Source organism: Crocodylus siamensis, chromosome 1 (assembly GCF_052110815.1).
Source record: "Crocodylus siamensis isolate JL-2025a chromosome 1, ASM5211081v1, whole genome shotgun sequence".
Lineage (NCBI taxonomy): Eukaryota > Metazoa > Chordata > Crocodylia > Crocodylidae > Crocodylus > Crocodylus siamensis.
The window spans coordinates 308,503,254-308,509,253 of NC_143395.1; positions in this window are offsets into that span (position 1 = coordinate 308,503,254).

Consider the following 6,000-nt stretch of genomic DNA (forward strand, 5'->3'; position numbering starts at 1 on the left):
CTTGCTTACTGTATGTGATACAGTAAGAAGACTAGTGCTTACATTTTGGGCTAGAAATGCCTTTTCTTGCCCTAGACTCTAATCCACTAAAATGTTAAACAGGGTTGCAGTTATGTATTCATATTCCCAAGCCTCCGTCTTAATTCTGACACTTACTAATCACCAGCTATTTTCCTTTTTCAAATAGCAAATGAAATGCTCTTCTGCATAAACGGGTCATAAGTTTAGGTTCTTACACTTCTATGCAAAAATTCAATGCAATTAAAATATTCCAAAATTGATTTTGATCTAAAATCATAATGGTTTTACTAAGAATATTTTAGTCTACATATTTTTTAATCATTTGTGTGAGCTTAGCTTCACATTATACAATTTATCATTTGGTAAAGTGATAAATGTATTTTCATACCAAACAGTCTTGGAGAGCCAATATTTCTTTTGTAGGCTGCCTGAAAAATGATTGGCTGAACATGGGCTTTTTCTTTTAAAATAAGCATCTAACCAGTTGTGTGATTTTTCTGAAAAAAACTTCTTTATTAACTTTTATATTTTACAGATTCTGCTAAATCCAGAATTAACATACAGGTTGTTAGTGTCTATAAAACACAGAGTCATAGGCATCTAGAGAAACTTGAAAAAAGTGGCATTTCACAGAATCCAAATAAATGAAAAATCTCAGTATTCAGATGTTGCTGTATGTGTCTGCTCTCCCTCTACCTGTACCCTGGAAAAGAAATTGAGCTGTGATTTATGATATCTGTACCTTGAAAATTCACAAGGACGTACTATAATGACACCTTTTCTCAGATTGCAGATTTACATTTGTGTCAATCTTGTGTCAGGTGTTATATTTCCACTTACTGTACAGAAAACTATCAAGGTAAAGCCCTGCGGCCCAAGGAGTGTAGATTCTTATTTAGATAACGTAAGAAAAAAGAAAGATTAGCATTGATTTTTAAATGAATCTTTAAATCAGATGCACACTAATAGCAGCGTTTTGATGTTCTGCCATCGTGGTACATAGATTTCATAGACGTTAGGGTTGGAAGGGACCTTGGAAGATCGTCGGGTCCAGCCCCCTGCCCAAGGGGCAGGAAGTCAGCTGGGGTCAAAGGATCCCAGCAAGATAAACATCTAAATGTCTCTTAAAGGAATCCAAAGTGCTTGCACCACCTCTGGCGACAGTCTGTTTCAGGCCTTGGGGGGCTCAGACACTAAAGAAGTTCTTCCTTATTTCCAGCCTGAAACGGTCTTGGAGGAGTTTGTGACCATATGAACTTGCTGTCCCTTGGGACACCCTGATCCTGATGTACATCCCTTACAAACTTATAGGCAGCCACCAGGTCTTCCTGAGCCTGTGCTTTTCCAGGATGAAGAGTCCTATGGCTCTCATGCCCTCTGATCATGTGCATGGCTCTCCCTTAGACTCTCTCAAGCTTCTCCATATCCTTTTTAAATTGTGAAGCCCAGAATTGGATGCAGTACTCCAGCTGCGGCCTCATCAAGGCTGAGTACAACAGGAGGATGACATCCTGAGATTTGCTTGAGAAGCATCTATGGATGCAAACCAGAGTTTTGCTCAGTTTACCAGCTGTGACATGATGTGATGTGGTGGCTCATATTTATCTTGTGGTCAGTCATGACCGCCAAGTACCTTTTGGCCATGGTGCTAGTAAGCATAGCACTGCCGAGCCTATAAGCATGCTGCAGGTTTTTTTCGCCAAGGTGGAGTATCTTACATTTGTCAATGTTGAACACCAAGTTTTCACCCGCCCACTTTCTGAGCCTGTCTAGGTCAGCCTGGATCACCATCCTATCCTCAGGTGTGGATGCTTTACCCCAAACTTTGGTGTCATTAGCGAACTTGGCCAGTCCGCTTCTGATACCAATGTCCACATCATTAATAAAGACGTTAAAGAGAACTGGTCCAATGTCAGAGCCTTGGGAGACCCCACTGGTCATGGTGCACCACGATGATTTACTTCCATCAATTACCACTCTCTGGACCTGACCTCAGAGCCAATTCCCCAGCCATCGGACTGTGATGTAGCTGAGGCCACAGTTGGCCAATTTTTCCATGAGGAGATCATGGGATACCAGATCAAAGACTTTTTAAAAATCAAAATATATGAAATCAATCTCTACACCCTTGTCCAAGTGATATGTCACCTGGTCATAGAAGGAGATGAGATTGGTCAGGCAAGACCTACCTGCAACAAACCCGTTCTGGCTATCCCTCAGGAGGTTGCCATCAGCCAGTTTGTCAAGAATGGTCTCTTTGATAATTTTTTCCAAGATCTTCCCCGGGATAGAGGTCAGACTGCTAGGCCTATAGTTCCCTGGATCTACTTTCCTCCCTTTCTTGAAGATAGGCACCACATTGGCCTTCTTCCGAGCTTCAGGCACTTCACCAGAGCGCCAGGAGTTCTCGAAGTTCCGTGCCTGTGGCTGAGCTATGATGCCTGCCAGCTCCTTAAGTGCCCTGGGGTGTAAATTGTCAAGGCCAGCTGACTTGAAGGTGTCCAGCCTCTCATGGTGTTCCTTCACATGGTCTACATTGATGTAGAGTAACAATTCTCCCTCACTCTGGCCATCCCATACCGTATTGAGCCATTCCTTGGGGCTGGTGAAAAACCGACGCAATATAGCCATTAAGCAGGCATTAAGACATTGTCTGATAGGCATCGTATAAGAATCTGCATAGAAAAATCTTTTCTACCCACTCGTGTTTAGAATGAATGTAATGTGATATTGTAAACTACCACAGGACCACTTAGCAACCAGAAAAACTGTTTTATCAATAACAGTTCAGCAAGCAGTATCATGCATTTTATTCTGCTTGTAGAGGATGAGCAAATAAAGTGGTTGATGTATGTCCCTGGCACTCCCATGGAGGGACTTTCTGAAGTATGACCTTTCTGTAGCACCACTGCATTTCGGGGTTGGATGCACATGAATTGGAGGAGGAAGGGGATATTATATGTTTACAAGCATCCATCCCCAAGAACACCAGGAATATGGTGTAGGCTTATCCAGAAAGGTCTAAGTGAACAAACAATCTTGCAAAAATGGCTATTGTAAATCAAGTTGTCTTTTTTAAATCTATTTCTTTCTATCCAGGAGAAACAAGTGCGTGTGTGTAAGAGGAGTTGGGTTGTTTTAAGAAAGAAACATGTCCACTCTGAGGCATTCATATCTATGAGAAAATATAGGTCCCAGATAGATCTCGGGCAGAACCTCTTCATAACACTTCACAGCAAAGATAATCCATCCTATTGGTCATATTTATAATATTTTCCATGTTCACACTACACCTGCCCTGAAGGAAATGCTATGCTATGTTGAACTTTCCTAGGTATATAATGTTCTTTATCTCAATAAATGTGCCCTTCACCATCATTTTATTGACTTCAAAGGAATCAAGTGCTCTTTTACGGTGTTAAAAAAAAAAGTATGCAAATCTGTCTCAATATTTCGAGTTTAATTTTGTTACAAAATGTTCCCTTTTTCCCTTTCTGGTTATATGCAGTCAGGTGTATTTATTGTACTTGGTGTGTAAGGGACATGATACTGACAGAGTGAAAGCTATATATGGGGCATGATCATTTGATGCTCTGTCAACTTGTCTTGCAAAAGAAGCATGTTGCATTCATGCACGATTTCAGCAGGCATCATCTGTCATCTTGGTTCCATGAATCTTTGATTTAGAGCATCGTAAAAAGGCATGTAAAACAGTCTGGACAAGGGGAAAAGCCCTTGTAAAATGCTTTAAAGAGCTTTTTGATCAAGTCTGCTTAGTCAAATTCCTACCGTGCAGTTATTGGACTAGCATAATTTACCACACATTCTCTCTCAAGTGTACCTACCAGTCCCACACTTGTGTTGGTCCTTCTCCCCATAAGTTCATGAAAGCCCATGCCCCTTCATAGCTTTAGGCAGACCTTGCTTTCCCTGAGGATGTGGAAGCAGGCAGTGGAAGATCTTCCTTCTTCTTTGTACAGTCTAAATTACCATAGCATTATGTGTTGCAGTTTTTCCCATTTACTTTGGACTGTGGTGACAAAGTCCTTCATAGATTCTGAAATTAAAGTGGAAGCCAAATCACAGGAACTGCAAATCAAGTTGAAAAATTGCACATCCTGTGCTGTGCTTCCCTCTCAGGCTAGGGACAGACATTACACACACACCTGTAACAGAACAGATGTTCAGTGCACAGAAACCAGTTTGAAAATGGCTGAAATCAGTTTGGGATAAAGCTGGTTGCATGTAGTATCAGATTTAACTGATTTGGGTCAAACTGGTTTATGCAATGTCTGTCCCAGACCCCTTGCTGGTTTAAATTAAATCAGAGTCCTGCAGCATCCCGCATGCTCTCTGGGCCGGGCAGGGCTCTCTGCTCCACAGCAGGGTTGGACCCTCCCCTCTGCTCTCTGCCTGGAGCTTGGCACAGACTTGCAGGCGCAGCGGGGTCTGCTGGCTTCCCTGTGCCCTCCTCTACCCCTACCCCTCCCCACACCATTTGCTGCTTAAGCAGAGATCCCTTCCTCCTCTCTGCCACACCAGGGCATCAAGCTCCTAAGACAGGTTCCATACCAACTAAGATCTTACTAGGCATCTCTCCGTTTGTACAGATATTTTCATTCTAAGCATTGACAACATGGTGCAATTTTTGCGTGGACTTTCTCAGTCTAGCATGGAGATGTACAGTGAAGGAGGAGGTGAAGACAAAGCCAATAGAAAGAAAAAACTTGTCATCATCAGCATAACATACCCTGTCCTGGGCAAAGCAGATTTGTTGGCCATGTTACAAGGGAGATGTTCTATCATTCTTTAAATGGTTTCTAAATCACCTTGTATTATCACAGCTGGCCACTGTCTGACCCTCAGGCAACACTACTCTCTGGATATCAGCCTCAGAAGCCAGGACCACCTCAGAGTTGCTGTTCAGGCCTCCAAGCATTGTGCCTTAGCCAGAAAAAAGATCCTAGCCCAGCAGTTCCCAATTATGCACCACCAATTTAAAACGACACAACTTTAAGCATCACCAGCAAATTTTTCAGTTCAACCTTGAGTACCACCAGCAAATTTTTGTCATATAAAGTAATTATAATAAATTATAAATTACATAAACAACCTGTTAACATGTACCACTGACAAGTTGTCTGTGTACTGCTGGTGGTACGCGTACGACAGATTGGGAACCGCTGTCCTAGCCCAAGATGAGACGAAGGCATTCCTCACTATCTGCAACCCTCCATCCAACCCAAGAAAAGAAAAGAGAATATTGACACCCTGTAAGAAATAAAACCAAAGCAGAATCTTTCCTATCTCTTAACAAGATTGATCATTCTCTCCCTCAAGGGAAGGTGGTAAAACTCTTATCTGGAATGGGGAAAAATAAACATGAAAATCTCAGATTATTTCTTTCACTAAATGTACTTGTCATGTGGCCAGAAGCCAAAAAAAGGGGAGCCTGAGCATTCATGAAGGCCAAAGAGGAGGAAAATGTATGTAGCTATGTGTTTCCCTTTAGGTTACAAGAAAAAGTCAGAAATCTCTCTTAATAAAGTTATGAAATAAAACTGGGGAAAGACACAAAAAGTCAGCAAACTAAAATGTGCACACCGACTCATAGATTCTAAAAAGAAATGTGTGTTGGTACCAAAGTTCAGTACAGTTCTAATGGAACATGTCAAAGGTGCATTCTTCTCTAAAGAAAAATAATTTGTTTCAAGGACCACTGAGGCTACATGCCCTACAGAATGAAAGGTTGAAATCATATTCAAGGAAAACCAAGACAACGGGCTACATTCTTCGGGTTTCATCAGTATCCATTTGCTTTGTCAGAGGAAATACTTGGATCTGAAGAAATGAGGGAACAGTCCCTGTTAAAGCCTGAGACCCTCTGAAATGGAGACAATAGGAAAAGAACTGATCTGCCACATCAAAGTATTGCTTTATTGAGATATAAGGAGGTGAAAATTCTGAGTAGGTTTCTTA